We start from the raw sequence: 16,987 nt of genomic DNA, 5'->3' as shown, positions 1-16,987 counted from the left end.
CTTTCATGAGCCACCAGCTCCTCCCTCTCTTTTCCCTCTTCCCTTATTGACTACATACTCTGGGACACTTCCAGTCCCTACATGTGCCACCAATGCTGCCCCTGTATTAGTTCAGCTATGGGTCCCTCAGCCTTGACTTGCCTTCCCAAACATTTAGTAGACCTTAACCACCAATGTGAACTCAAGCCTATAATTTGATTTTTCCTTGCCGATGGTTTCCTTAAAACTTCCCCTTTACCATACAATACTCCCATTCTACCTGTGCTTCAACTTAATGGCTCCTATCACTTATTTCAACATCTCAGGGTTATCAATAATATGGTTGTACCTATTCTGACACATGGTTCATAGATGGTAACTCAACAAGCAGACATTCAATAAAAGGTAAGATATGTCACAATCAGTAAATCCAGATTAATAGAAGCAATTGAGCTTTTGAAGGTCTACCACATTTTAGGTTATACCTTGCTTAGCTTCAGCTCCTTCCCTTAGCTCTAACTAGACTCAGGGTACTTCTCAGGGCACCCACTTTCCTAAGTCCCTAGAGCACAAACATCAGGAACTAGAAAATTGATATTTTTCCCCCTTGCCATGGTCATGGTAGAATGACATATTTGAACCATGGATACCTTTCCTGCATCCTCTCTTGGGTCCTTTAAACACAATAATAACCCGTTTACTAATAGGGCCTTGTGCTTTTAAGCTTTTAAAAATTTTATATAATCCAGGTTTCATGCCCTCACTGCCAATGAACTCATTGTAATAGCAGAAACTCCCAACACTGGCTTCCACACAGGCAGGACCAGTGTCCCCTCCCCCTTACCATAAGAACACCCTTAGCCAGCAGGAAGCAGTCTGGGAGAACCATCGCCCCCTATAACCAAAAGCTGACAATGATGGGCTTTCTCTGCCTTAACAAAGAGTTCTGCTAAGTCATCATGGCTGTGAGCCAATATGGCGACTGCCACTGTAGGATTCGTTCTGTGCTCCGCCTTCTCCTCCCCAGTCAAATTACAACTTCCTACTTCCTTTTCACAATATCCTGTTTCCTTGTTTCCACCTCCTGCCCAATCACTGTCTGCCACATCATGCAGACTGCCTCCTAAACTCCACCTCCCTCCTACCTTATGTAACCTTTGTTCCCCTGGCCAGGCCATCCTGATCTCCACGTCTCTTCTTTCCTGTGGTCTTCTCCATGTCCGCAATAAAGGTTTCTTATCTTTCCTGTCTCTTTACTGCACCACAAACCCCTAACAGTTATATGCTATATTTCAATTTAGAGCAATAATAAAATGTAGTACTTTTACATTTCATCAAAGAGAACTTATTATAAGTTAAAATAAACCCAACTTAAGTAGACAGTATGATTTTAAATTGTGGGAGTTAAATGATAGAATTACATGCCCCATGTATTTGAAAATGCAGGTTACAGTCTCGCAGGTATTTCAGTCTAGGTTACTAATGAAGCAATTTGCTCTGTGTCTAGTTCCATTTCACTTGCTGTCATCAGCGATTAAAGAATGCCCTGGAAGGGTCAGACTGGATTAGCGCCCTGTCTTGCCTCAGATCCCCACTTAAAGGAGAAGGATTTTTATTTCTGTTCTGGGTGATGTCACAGGTGAAAGCCATTCAACAGGAGTATTTACTAAATGTTTTCATTAAGCAGCTATCATTGAAAAAGACAAATGGGGAGCATCCCCTGATGAGACAGTCTATTTATAAGACTCAGAAACTCAGTTAATGCAGGACCAGATATACCTCTAAGCAAAATCCAGGTGAGAAGAAAGCAAATCAGACAAACAAACAGTATACACCAATAATGAGACTCAACCCGGAGGCTTAACATGCATTTAATCCTTAAGGAAAAGAAGTGTGGTATCCATTCATATTTCCTTCAGAGCTCCTTAGTCAAGAGGACATAGTCACTACCTACTCGCTCCACAAGGATAGCTTCTTTTATTGAAGATAAAGGTGATGACCAGTCATGAATATTTTTTTCATCTTCCCCTTCTCTTTTTACTTCCCTATAAAAATACAACTTATACCTATTTTATGCAACTATTTCAGAATAAAATGATGAAAAATACAATATGGTATCCACTCTGTAAAATTTAGTATTACTTAAATATGGAACTTGGTTGTTTTAAGCAAAAGGTCTATTTAGTCACACCTCTAATTTCCATATTTCATCATGTTAATTTAATATTTTGTATTTTATTTATTTATTTTATTTGATACAGGGTCTCACTATGCTGTTCAGACTTGTAGTGATCCTCCTATCTCAGCCTCCCCAGTGCTGGGATTACAGATGCTCCCCACCACACCAGGATTCCATGGCCAGCACTGCACACTGGGTACTGGGTGGGGGAGATCAAACGCCAGTCCTTGAGCTTTCCAAACAAGTGCTTAGAACACTGAGCTGTCTTGCATCCCCTGTATTTTGTATTTTAAACACTAAAGAAAATATACAAAATGATATTACTCATGCATGAGAAATCAAACACTATTTAAAATAATTCATATCTTAAAGATCATAAAATAGAATTCGTACTTATGTACAAAACCACACACTCATAGAATCAAATTTGTGCCATGCTTAACAGCCAAAGGAAGCAGTGGCAGTGCTGACCCTCCCAAGCAATGGGACCAGTCTGTACAGGGGTAGATCATCAGGACAGCCTCGGTGCAGCCAGACATGACACTGGGTTACAAAACCCATCCCAGACTTTTGTACTCTGAACTTGTACTTTTACGTCTCGGTAGCTGGCTATGATTATTGGTAACTGATTTCAGGAGATACAGGAGAAAACTTTGTGTTTATTCACCAGGTATAAAGAAGGGTAAGAGGTATGCATGTGTGCAAAAATGTCAAGTTGAGATTTTGGCCACATAATGCTCTCTGTATCAAATATTGTGTATGAGTTGACCATCAGGACTGGGCCTGGTGTTGCACACCTGTAATCCTAGTAGTGGGGAGGCTGACAATAGGAGGATCACTGTGAGTCCTGGCTGTGTAGTGAGATCTTATATCAAATACATTAAAAAAATATTGTGTTTGGTTCCTGGAGCTCCCATCTCTCCAACTAATCAAAATGTGGTATTTGACAATTGGCTATGAGTTTTCAGTTGATGTCACATTTGCTAAAAGGTCACAAATTGACCAGCACAGAACCTGTGTGTAAGAACAAAGCAAAATTTTCTAAAGAAATGTTGCAACTTCAAGACAGAGAACTGTATAGGACAATCCTTGGATTTCAAAAAGAAGTAAGATTGGCCTTACATATGCCAAAGGAAAGCAAACTGTTACTGCTGATGCCACACTGCACCATGATGGAAAAATTGACAGGGGAACCTAGATAACACTGAAGTCTGACAACAAGCACAAAGATGAGTAGATGTTTTTGATGAGTTACGCAGGAGCTATGACATCACTGAAAGCGGTAAGGATTGATGAACGGCTATGTTTTACTTGATCCTAAACATGTGTGGCATGCATGGTTTGATAGTTTACAGAGAATATGACAAGGGCAAGACATCATGGAAAAATTTCTGACAAGATTAAGAGTATAATTAATAAAAGATCATTTACAATAGAAGGACAAAATATTGCTGCCTGGGAACCTGTGCAAGATAATTAAGGAGCACACTGGAAAGCTGACAGGTGAACCAGCAGTTGCACATTCATGACATCTGCGTGTTCCACGTGCAAGGATCACTTACACTGACAGTATGCACCATTTGTTTTCTTACACTCTCTGGTAGGGCACAGCTGACATCATTTTAGCTTTTGCATTGTTATAGCAGGCTGTCACAATGCTACACCTGCCTGCTTACCTGTCAGGATTCCTCTGATGGACCTCTGGGTGTATCTACATTCCATTTCAAATAGGTTTTTATTTCTAATGTTATTTTCTAGGCTCTATAAGCAAGTAAACAGAAAACGTGAACATGCTGATGTATATTCTAAGCCCTCATGAAATATTTTATTTTATTAATATATTATTTTCCTGCAAAGTACATGTTGTACAATATAATAAAAAGCTCCTGATGAAAGAGAAATCTAAAAGAGGTGACAAGAAAGCCCTGCCACATGGGAAGGAAAGAGAAGCGCACGTGCTGTCTATGTAAGCAAGACATCACATGGACCATGTAGCTGTTATGGGTGAAGACTTACTGGCTTTCTTTAATTGTCTATCAATAATTATTTGTGAGATTGTATTGAAGATTACACATTGATATTTTATTATAATCCATATCATCAATATCTTCCTCTCTTCAATGATCAGATTAAATCAATTTTTAATGCTTTCAAATAGTAGTTTCAAATATTGCTTAGACTGCTGGCTAAACTTTCATAATAACAGTACAAGAATGCAACTTGACTCTCCTCAGGAAACAGAATGCATATATGCAAGGAGGTGAGTGTCCCTACTCCCTGAATGTGTCTTGTTCCTGCCCAAAAAGAATAAAGGATAACACAAATGTGGAGCAAACAGCTGTGTGTGGAATTGTGGTGCTCTGGTTTGCACACACTGCTTTGTTCATATCTGGGTGTACGTGCAGGATCACGTGCATTACTGCATGCAATAGAAGCTTTGAGTAGTAAAGCTGAGTGGAGCGACCATGTGCTCGGATCCTGCTGACCCATGAGCCCTTCTATTGCTAAAAGGAAGAAAGAGACTAGATACTGGCTGAAAACTTGCAGTGAAGCTCATAGGAGACAAACGCTGGGAGTTCAGCTTCTACAGTCGGACACATACACAGTCACGTAGTTTTGCTCATAGTGCCCTGGTACTATACCTCTGAAATTGGCCAGGCCTAATGTTCAAGTCAAGAATCCATACGCTTTCCTGTTTGGTTGCCTCTTACTTGGGTTGCAAATTGGATTTCAAACCTACAGCCTGGCTTGATAGTTGAGAGAGTTGTAAAAGCTGTATTCTTTTATTTATACATTTTAAATATGGCTTTTGTTTTCCTTTACTATGATAAACTTCACTTCAGAGCAACATAGGGCCCCAGTCTGGGGTTTCATGGAGTGAGCAGTCATTTTTGTTTTATGATTGTTTCACTAGAGTTTTCTGTCCAACACCTAATTATGGATGAAATGTACTTTCTGTACCTCACTGGATTATTTGTTTTACAGCAGTTCTTTTGCTCACCTTTTCTTTGCCCTTGTGGGTAGGTCTTTCTAAAAAATTCATTTTTTCTATTTTTAGAAGTGTTTTTAATATTTGACAGCACAATTTTGTCTCCTGTCTTTGTAGCAGGTAGAGATAATAGAATGCCACAAAGTACAAAATAGATTCTTCTCTCGCCTGCTTTCCATGGAAAGCAGACAAGGAGAATAAAGATATTGAAACCTAAGGAAAATATATTCATTTCTGCATGACAAATATATTTTTGACCTGAAACATTTTGCTTTTATATCGGTGTGTCTGTGTAATTTCATTGCAAAAGTATGTGAACAGGGAAGAATGGTAAATGAGTTGACCTGCTGATCTAACCGTAGGAGAACTGCTAAAACTTTAACTCTCACGAGCTGAAATCCTCACACAGTGGCTTTGCTGCTGGTGTGATGAGACAGGCCAAGGAAACTGAGGATGTGGGGACTCTACAGGCTCAGCACAAGCGCCCCAGGATGTGCACAGTGGGGAATGGTTAGTAGATTTGATGGAGATCTCATTAAGAGGCAAGATATCTAGTTGAGCCCATGCTAAACTAAAAAGGCTGTGCTATATAAAGCTGAGAAGAAGAATCAAAGGTCCAGCTGGAGTTTGAGGCTGATCTGTGTCTCAGATCTATAACAAAAACATACAATGAGGCAATCTGTTAACTTCGATGTGGGTGTCATCATCTTTAATTGTGATTGGTCTTTGTTTGCTTGTATTTTAGGGAAAGGTCTAGAGGGTGTCAGCATGTCGGGTTCTCACTACTAGATCTAACTCATAGTGAACCGCCTGTTTACAGCCTCCCAAGAGCTGGGGTTACAGGCATGCACCACCACACCCAGTCTCTTTAATTGTGATTGTTGACTTGATTACGAAATGCCTGGCAGATGAATGACGTGCACTATCAGGTGTATGTGTGGACTATTTCCAGAAATTTAGGTCAGCAACCCGAGTGTGGGAAACACTGTCGCTGAGGTTTGCAACCTGCACAGCATGAAAAGGGGAGAAGGGAGAAGTCAGACTGCATTCAGAAAGCTCCCTTCTGACCCATTCATGAAAGCCCATGGCCGAAGCAGGTTCACTCAGAAAGCCGGAGATGTATAATGGATCCTGGTGAAATATGTTGCTTCCATTGCTGGATGTTCTTGCATTTCCTTTCAGAAAATAAACTGTGACTTGAATAAACTGAAAAAAAAGAAAGATCCCTTTTGCCTGTTCAGGTACAAGCTTTGCTACTTCCATGGCTTGTGGACAGCAGACTCCAGTTTCCTCATCCTCTCAACTCAGACTCATACCAGCCACTTTGCAGTGAGATTCTCAGATCTAAAGTACCTCTTTAATCCTTTTTGAATTAAAGAGACTTCCATGTTCCTGAATCTATGGGCTTTACAGTTCACAGATGAACATTATTCTTTCTTGGATCCTGTAATCCCAGATAATAAATTATATATATATATATATATATATATATATATATATATATATATATTAGTTCCATTCCTCTAAAGAATGCTAATCTAATAGACTAGAAACAAATGCTATGAACATAGGTCTTGAAAAATTTGAACAAAGGGAACAATTTTTATTCCCAATGGGAATAGAAGGTAAAGTACACTTCCTACAGAATGAGCTTGGGTGTTTGCTGATGGGTGCAAGGTGATGAGGGGAATCATATCAAAGATCTTTTCAGCGAGGATATAATATAAATATTAGATGTAAGAGATATAACTAGGTAACATGCAGTAGTTAGAGTAGCACAAGCACTCATATAGTGAGCAGTAGAAAGATCTCCTTTGACCCAAAACCACTATGTTAAACTGCTTAAGAATAGGGTCGGTGCCAAGTAGCAGAGGGCTCAGTTTGTAGATGATAAGCTGAGGACTCAGTGGTAGAAGTTAGAGAAAGATGAACAGAGTTAAAACCTAAGATAATTGTGCCTCTGGAGCAGAAGGAAGTGTCCCAGACTGAGACTGTCTTAATCCTCATATACCAAATAGATTTCAAAGCAACTGAAAGTTTTGTGACGAGACAGCATAGACATCGAAGGGTAAAGAAGGGATTTACTACTGTCGTGTCTTTAAGAATTATGAAGCAGACATCATACCATCATATCCAGCTCCATTTTCCCTTACAAAATAAACTGGTGATTAAACATTTCTTTCATTTCAGATTTTTCCAACAATGATTACCCTTCATCTACAGTTCATTTAATATTTTTATCATTTATTTATTTATTTGGTGCAGGGTCTTGCTATGTAGCTCAGACTCATAGTGATCCTCCTGTCTCAGCCTCCCCACCACTGGGATTACAGGGGTGGCCTAAGATCCCAGGTTTTGGTGGCCAGCTCAGCAGGGGGCCTGCACAGCTTGGAGTACTGGGGATCAATCCCTGGTCCTTGCGCTTGCCAGACAGGAGCTGAGACCACTGAGCTGTCTCCCTGGCCCTTCCTTGGCAATGCGCTAGCCACCTGCTTAAAAAGACTTTCATCAACTTGCTGCATTATTTCAAATGATTTCTTTCTCATCTCAGTCGTTCTAATTCAGCCTCACTGCACTGAGAGCACTATCTGTCTGAAAGCTACATATAGCTGTGAGGCTATTTCACACTAAGCATGTTAGTGGCTGACTGCGCAATAAGCGTGAGTTCTACAGCTTGTCTGGAGGTGCACCTCCTAACCTGCTCTACTTACCCTTGGAAACCTCTCCACCAACTCTTGTCCTATAATGTCCTCACAGCCCATCCACTTCCTGGGAGCCTTTGAGGCTTGCGTCTTCTTACCCCTGTTTCAGACTTTTGGAATCACTTTTCCATCCTAGAATAAGACTGTAAAATTTCTTTGCAAGAAGGGAGTCTGGGACCAAGGGAAGGGAGGTGGATTTTCTAGTCTTTGTACCTCCTGCTGAGGCATAATACTTGTTTTACTTATTCAATTTATTGATTTCAGTTTTTTTTTATGTTACTGGGTTTTATTTTTTTTGGTTCTAACTAAACTTTTGAAAAGCTAGATATCATTCCAGACGCTCAGAAAATGCACTTAAAATGCATTACCTTTCCAATGAAGGGTGCATTGAATGTTTTGGCCAGGTTCTTACACTTAAAACTCTGAGGTTTTTTTTTTTTAAATCATACCCACTTGAAATAAATTATTTGTTAAAATGTACTGTCTGTGAGACCCAGGAGAGAGTATTTCTCAGCATCTGAATGCTCTGCACCCCAGTCAGAACGCGTATTCCAGAGAAGTAAAAAGTTATTTGAATAGACAAACCCAAAGCAAAAACAGTGCTATCAAAGTTATTGAGTTGCTCAGTAATTTGGGGGCAAGAATTCTGCTGAAGCAGAGGTGTGTGATGGGCAATGACAGGCTGTTATGCAAGAATGACCTTTAAACCCATGTATGTGTTAAAATACACACAGTAAACTCTCTATTTCATGCAGTGTATGAAGAAGTATCTCAGAAAAGAGATCAAGCAAAGCTTTGCCCGCAGGCAGGATTTTCATCCCAGTTGCCTGGATGGGCAGTCTCAGTTTTGTTTTCACAGAACCTATTGCTTTCACCTTTCCTGAGAAGTCATAGCTGAGTCCTGAGAGAGCAGAATGAGTCATTCCTGAGCCCTAGAGCAGAGAACTGGGCTGGCTAGCTAGGTCCCTTCTCAGGTGAGGTCCCCAGGGGCTGCGCCTTACTGTCCTCCCCTAGCATCCTTGGGGACAGAGAACTGTGAGTGCTTCTTCCAGGAGAGGGCCTTCCTCAGATGCACTGTGCACAGGGCAGTCCCTAGTGGGCACAGGGCACAGACAAGCGAGGCAGAGCTGGGGCACCCAGAGCCATCGGACTGCAAGGGAGCCTCACTGCTGGCACCTTGCCCGACTCTTTGCACCCTGTTAAAGGTAAATACATTAAAATCGAGTTTGAGTGATGTTGCCTGAAGTTTCTGGGCAGTCACATGCAGCATCTTACTCCATAATATTGTATTTGACCTTCTAGGATTTGAGTAACTAGAGAGTTTGCCTATTATAATTAACAATAAATGAGTAACAATAGAAATGGTGAGGTGACTGAAGGCTCATCCTTGCATTTTCTTGTAACTGAGCTCTAGTTGCCTGTTGTTTACTTGTTAGTTACGTTGCTGGAGGAATGGTAGACGATACCGACTTTCAAAGTCATGGATGCGATAGAAGCTTTGTACTTTCCACATGCAACTGAAATTGAATCCATACAACTTCACATAATTGTTGGCCTGGAAGCCAGGAATCCCTCAGGATGGAGCAGAAGGTGATCAGGCTTGTAGCAAGGATGACTGCAGCAGCTCCAAGAAGGTTTTAGTGAAAAGCACCCAGCCTGGCACTGTCACCAAAACGTGACTCCTCCAATCCAGACAGGACTCACTGACTTCATGCCCAGGAAGACCTTAGCCCTGCTTCTGAAAGCCACCTGTATCCTCCAGCCTGCAGGGACTTCCTGACCCTAGCTTCTCCCTGAGTCAGAGATTAGGCAGAAAGAGTAGAAGCTAGAAGAAAATAAGAAAGGTAGTAAAGGTACTAACTTCATCAAAGGATAAAGTCCTGGACCTAAAATTGTTTATCTTTACTTGGACCCAAGCTAGCAAACAAGATCAACAGATGAGGGGTCTCCATAAAGGTTTCTCCACACCACGACGCAGTCCTGTCTTCAGAGCTTTCTGGAACTTTAGGGCTGGCTACCCCATTGCTTTCATCACTAGGTACCTGCCTGACGCACTGACACACTTACACAGCCATCTCTGATCTGTGAGCTGCTGCTGCTGGTCACATCCCGCTCTTTTCCAGAGCTGTCTCCCTCTGATGGTGGGGCCAGCCCTGCCCATTCACTACAGCCTGTGGGGTGATGCTGGCAAGCAGGCCTGGCTTGGGATGGCTTGGGCTTCAAAGAGCAAGGGCTTTGAACAAACCCTTTACCTCCAGAAGGGAGCAGTACCCACATGAGATTCATCACAGAGAACCTGGGAGACAAAGCCTGTTCCTCACATCCTTCATAATCCTGTGCCTCCAAGCCCTCATCAGAATGTCCTCTGAAGCTCTGAAAATCATATACAGGTCTATTCATGTGTCTTTAGAAAGCAATGGAACCTCCTCAGACATGTCACTGATCTCATGGTATGTGGACATTAGATTTGTCTCAAATTTCTTGTGACTTCAGCAAAATAATCCAATATAGTCCAGTAGACCATAATAGTAGTGGGCTATCCACAGAACAGGCAATGTCAGAAGTTGTTGACTTGACTGTTACAGCTCAGTATATTAATATGGCTTTACGTTTTATAACTCATGTTTATACTTTTCTGCTGGATGGTTAAGACCAAGATAAAGCAAGACCTATGTAACAAGAAATGTAACTTTTGTATCTGACAAGATCAGCCAAATCCCCTCAGGATTGACCCTGAAACCCTGTACAGCAGTTTGTACATCCTTTGCCAGTGTTAGCCATCTAGATGAGTCATGGACATTGCTTGACCATTTTTCTCTCTATGAAAGCCTGAGAGAGTGTTTTCTCTCCATATGACTCCCCTTAGGCACACTCTACATCATTGATCTTCTGTTTTCGCTTTGAAATAAGCTTCAGTTATGTGAACAAAACAAAGGACTTATTAGACAAGTTTGTTGTGAGACACGCATTATTTATCAAAACATCTGGGCTTCAGCAGTCAGCCTAGTGGGAAAACAGGACCAGACCTAGATTCACACTGCCACTCAACAGCCTTGAAGCAGGTAATAAGACAAGGGGGATCTTTCCAGCCTGAGCATCCCATAAACAAAACAAGTTCAACTAAGAGAAATGTCAGAGTAAGTCCTGCAGAAGCATGAAGGAGCTAGGAAGAAGCCAGTGGGAAAGCCACACAGGGCTGGCAGAAGTGCTTCTGACAATCTGGGGAGTCACAGGAAGGTACTGATGAAGTGTGAGGCAAACTCTGAGGAGAATGTCAGGAAAACTAAGTACAGTGTGAATAAACTTGTGCATGGATTTATTTATTTATTTTTTAATTTTATGTGTGTGTGTGTGTGTGTGGCCAGCTCAGCCCACCAGGGGGCGGGGCTGGCTGGCATGTGGTGCTGGGGGATTGAACCGCGGTCCCTGTGCTTTGCTAAGCTTGTTCTAAGTAGGTGCTTTAGACCACTGAGCCATCTCACCAGCCCCATGTGGAGGGATTTATGATGGCCAAGTTTGTGCAGGCATGGATGTAAGTGTTGCCTATTCTGAGAACATATCTGAGAGATTCGTTAGCTTATCATTCCTAGGAAAGAAACAAAGAAGATAAGACATTGATTTAAAAGCTACTACCTCCAAGAGGACTATCTCTAGCTAACAAGCTAAGTAGATTTGCCATTTTAGTGACTCTGAGGGAGAGAAGGGTGGAAAATTCAATCAGATTAAAAGAAACTAGGAAAGACGTTACTATTAAATGTAAAATATGATCATTAGCTAAATCCAAGATTATTAAAACAAATAACTAAACAAGTAAAAAATTACCTTTAAAAACAATATTGAGGCACTTCAAGGACATCAAATATGATCTGTATGTTAGATAACAGTATAATTTTAATGTTAAAATTCCCAAATGTGACCATCCTAATGTAGATATTTTAGACTTCCTCATTCCTAAGGGACATATATAGAAGTATTTAGATGTGAAATTGCATTATGCCTACAGATAATTCTCAAATATGTCAGCAAAAAATGACAAAAATGTACATACAGAGAGTAAAAAAGGCAAAGCAGCAAAATGCTAAAAGGTGCTGGATCCACAAGAAAAAAGTAATAGATGTTCATTGCACTATTCTTGCAGCACTTTGTAAAATTCACATTTATGAGTATTAAATATTGTGCAAAAATTCAATGGTTGATTTGGAAAAATAAGTTCCTAGCTTTTATTTCACAATAAAAGAAAACTTCAAGAAAAGCACCAGGTTGAGCACAGGCCTGTTGGGCTTGTTCAGATAGAGAATGAATTCAGCTTGCAGCTTTCTCTTGCAGATGGGAAGGTGTGGAAGGTTGGTGTGAATCGCAGATGCTTCTGGCAGCCTCAGAACTTCATAATCCCATGCATTTTCCTGTGAGGGATGCCTCGAAATATGGCAGACAAAGAGGTGGCTGCGCTAGGCAACAAAGAAAAGATAGTCACAAAGTTGCATGGTCACATACCACCAGTGGCACTAGCCCTGGGATAAAGAAGGACAAAAGGAAAAGCGCAAATAGAGAAGCATGAACCCAGCTGATTTTTTCTAAATGGAATAGGCGAAATCTGAAACAGAAAGAGAGGCAGTGCTGCAGACCTAACTCTTTGGAGGAGGTCACTGGAGTTTACTAGCCCTCTTGAGACTCCTAGTGTTTCAACTTTCAGGGGAAAAAAATGACAGCCACTTCAGTTCTAAATCAAATAGGGGTGAGTCGTGCCTTATGTGGGCAGGAGTCTGGGGGAGCAGCCACTGCAGGGCCCCGTGGCCGTGGCTCTGAAATGCCATCGTTCAGAAGAGAGTCAGGTGATCCCAGCACGTTTCTAATGGATACAGAACAAGACAAGAAGGCTGATGTTTGATATTTAATTTATTTGAGCTTTACAGTTGGGGTTTGGAAACTTGTTTGCAATTTGACTTATAAGGGCGATGAGAATTAATATGAATAATTTCAATTCTCCTCTAGTCCTTGTTAAAAGTAGTGCCTCTTCTTACAGTTGGGATACATTTGTCACATTAATTAATATTTGCTTAACTCTTGCTTCACCTGGTAAACCACATTAGACAAATGGATTCAGTCAAAGTTGGAGCAGGAATTAGAACACAGCATAAATCCTCAATCTCTGAGCAAGTGAGTGTCTTGATCTGACCAGTATAGAGACATGAGGAGCAAGTGAGAAGGTGCCCTGCTAGCTCAGGGTTGCCTGCACACTGTAGGTGGTGGGATCAGGAGCATTTGGGTTTTTTTTTTTAATTTCCTTTTCAATGCAAAAAGATTTAGCCCTGAAAGACAGACTCATAATCTTATTGGGACAGCTTGCTTTTAAATCTCAAGCACCTGGGCCTACCTAGAAGCGTCTAGCACAGTTCTTTAACCAACAGAGCCTGGACACCACGTCCCCAACACCCTCACTGTGCCTACAACTTGGAATCCCAGCCTGCACAGACCCTAGGGTGGCTGCAGGTCAAGTCTGCTTAGGATCAGCAAGCTCGCAAAATTCACATGAGTATAGCGATCCATTTCACTTCAGAATGTCTTACTTATTCATTAGACTTGAACAGGCAGGTTGAGCTGCTACCTGCTTAGTTAAACTAACTAACTAAATAGATAGATGATAAAAATAGTAAGTTAATATGTCCTGTGCTTAGGGCAGGTCAGATAGCTCAGCGGACTAAAACGCCTTCTTAGTTAGAGTGCAGCTGCCGTGGTTCGATCCCAGGCGTGCTGTGCCGGCCCCACCTCCTGCGGCGCGCTGAGATAGCAATTGGGACTGGTTGTGGTGGTGGGCGCCTATAATTCCAGCGCTTGGGAGCTGAAAACCGGAGGGTCACTGAGTCTAATCTACATAGTGAGACCCTATGCACCTCGTAAACCCTGTCTTAAATACATTAAAAAAAAAAAAAAGCCCTGTATAAATATCCTGTGGTGAAACTGAGCAAATCAGCCAATAGCAGAATAACTCAGCAGTCCTTCCTGATTGTCTAGCAGCCTGAATCTTAACATCCTTGACTCTTTATTCTAGACAGCTTGGGTGAACTTGCTGTGATCCAGAGTTGTCCAAATACTTCTCGTGGTATTGGCCTTTGGCTCAGATTATGCTTCAACAGCCTGGTAATGAGGTCAGGGAACATGAATTCAATGTGCGATATTTGATATTCTGCTTTCCGGGCCTCCTGGAATGTGTTTCCAAGGGTCTGGCTGGCAGAGGTGAGACTTCCAGTTCAGACCTAGTCTGCTGACCTGAGGACGAGCACTGCTCGTGGCTGGCTTAGTCTTTGTTGTGGATTTCAGCAGTCAGTCAATATGACACTTGCTTTGCTTCCATCTGCACTCCTCGCTTTATAGAGGAAGAGAAAGAGCGACATTTATTTGCATGATTGGCGAGTTCTGGAGAAGAAACTCATCACACCTTTGCTAATCTTCTTCTGGACCAACTTGGATTAGAGAGTGCTTTTCCGACGGTGTCTACATGAGGTTAGCTCGTTTGTTTTCAGGCCCTGGGGCTGGGTTAGGAGGCAGGAACTGAAGTCCTCCAGCGCTGGAGATGTGGGCAGCCTTTTCAGCCTCAGAGCTGGAGTGGTACCTTTTAGATTAGCAGCCATGAGGATCACATTTCTATTTCTGTTTCTGATTTGCACGTGTATCTTTGGTTTTAAATTAGTTCTAAACTCAAGAGGAAAAGAGGAGTATTTTGACCTTCCAAGACCTTCATAAATGAACAACAGTGGCTATTTCTGGTTCTCCTTGTCTCTCTAACACTCTCAACAAAGCCTCATAATCCGTGGGGCTGTTGGAGTTAAGAGCATCGGTTGTGGAGTTTGGGGTGATGGCAACAGGAGGAGAAAGCCTATTGCTTTTTACTTGGATGTTTCTTCTGATCTGAACTGGCTGAAATGACTTCATACCTTTCCAAATAGAGGAAAGAAGTATCATGGTGCAAAGGTGAAGCAGTCCTCATTGTCGCTGCATGGTGTCACTTGGGTCAGGGGACATCATGACAGCTGTTTGAACTTGGGCATTGCCACTTGACCCCCAGAAGGGAAAGCCTCAGGGAGAAGGGATCTCAGGAGGCATGTGAGCATGTATTCACATTCAGCATTCCAGAACTTCATGTGGATACTTACTGGCAATATCTTCCCTCATTTATTTTCCATTTGTTTGTCTTGAGACAGAACCTCCTTATAGAGGGCAGTGGCTTCTCTTTGGTAAAGGGACATAGGACATTAATGTCTCTTTTAACCTGACAGGAAGCCTCTAGGAGGCTTCCTATAATCCTCCCTCTTGGTAGCCACACTTTGGGATCTGGGCCCTTTGAGACTGGAATGGCTCATAAGACTTGATTCTATAAGGACTGTGCTTGTCACGTTCAGTACTTTCCTGAGAGATGCCCATTGTCTGGTTATGAGTTATCCTTATGGAAAGATGCACTGCCAATCGTGGGAGGCCTACTCAGCACCATGTGAGAGGTGCTGAGGCAGACGCTGCCCTTGCCTCCATCTGCAGCACCAGGTCATGGCCCCAGCTGGCAGCTTGGTAGCAACAGTACGAGAACCATATCCATTAGGTTAACGGCCAGAGCTGTTGTAAGAAAGCACCACACCATGGGTGCCTTAAACAACACAGAATTAATTTCGCATTGCTCTGGAACCTGAAGAGCCAAGAAGAAAGGCTTCTGAGAACTGGTTTCATCCTCAATGTCTGTTGCTCCTCAGCTGCAGGATGACAACTTTCTGGCTGCCTCTGCTCATGGCTGTCCCTCTGGGCACAAGAGCTACTACTGTCCCTTCCTCCCCTTGAAGGACAGGAGTTTTGATGCACTGTTAATTGGTGGCTCTAATGTCTTGTTGTAACTTATTCTTCACTTTTTGGTCCTACCCCAAATACATTCAAATTCTGAGGTGCTAGGGGCTTAGGGGATTATCTTTCTTTCAATGTATTTGGTACAGGCTCTCACTATGCATCTCAGACTCATAGTGATCCTCCTGTTTTCAGCCTCCCCAGCGCTGGGATTATAGGCGTGTGCCACCATGCCCAGACTCAGTGGCCAGCTAGGCATACCCAGGGCAGGACTGCTGCAGCATGTGGTATCAGATATTGAACTAGTCCCTGAGCTTGCCTAAGCAGGGGCTTAGTCCTCTGAACTGCCTCGCCAGCCCTAGAGGCTTATCTTTAGGATGAAGATTTTTGTACTTTTGAAACATTTTATTACGTGTTGGGCCAGAGAGATACCTCAGTAGACAAAAGAGCCTGCTTAGGCAAGCTTAGGCAAGCTCAAGGACCGGGGTTTCATCCCTGGCACCATGTGCTGCACCAGCTCCACCCTCTGGCTGCTGCACTGAGCTGGCCAGAAACCAGGCGTGGTGCCACAAACCTATAATCCCAGCACTGGGGAGGATGAAAATAGGAGGTGCACTATGAGTCTGAGCTTCATAGTAAGACCCTTTAACAACCGAATACATTAAAAAGAATTCCTCTTTACATTTTCAATTTGATTTTTTCTCTTGCTACACTTTCTCAGTATATAACAATTACATTCTTTGTAGGGAATCAATATATACATATAACACACCTTAATTTTGGAGTGACATAAGTCAGATCACACCGGATATTATATATTTTGAGCTCCAGATGCACAGAAACGTTGAGATTAAAAACTCACTATTTTAAGCTTAAACTTATGACGATGCATGTCATACAGCAATAGCTAACTTGTAAAGTTGATGGTGTTTGTATTTGATGAAATAGAGAAATTTTCTAAAGAGCAGCTGATACCTTTCCTCAGTTGCATGAAGGCAGGAGCTTCCTGCTTATTTAATGAGGGTGATTCTATTCCATGTATCAACAACTCTCAAACAGGTAACTTCCAACTTTAATCTTCAACCTTTGAAAGCTTTGTGGCAATTAAGGAGACTTTACAGGGCAGATTATTGAATTCAATCTCTTTGAAAAGTTAGGGTTTAGATTTTATTATGGGATATATACATCACTGGGCATTTAGCATTTAACTGAAATTTAGTTACCATTATGATCCACCTAACTTTATTTATTTATATTTTTAGTTTTGATGAATTTTATTTTATTTATTTTCAAAATTTTATTGATAAACAGATA

Source organism: Octodon degus, unplaced genomic scaffold (assembly GCF_000260255.1).
Source record: "Octodon degus isolate 3935 unplaced genomic scaffold, OctDeg1.0 scaffold00039, whole genome shotgun sequence".
Lineage (NCBI taxonomy): Eukaryota > Metazoa > Chordata > Mammalia > Rodentia > Octodontidae > Octodon > Octodon degus.
Note: the sequence above shows the minus strand (reverse complement) of the source record.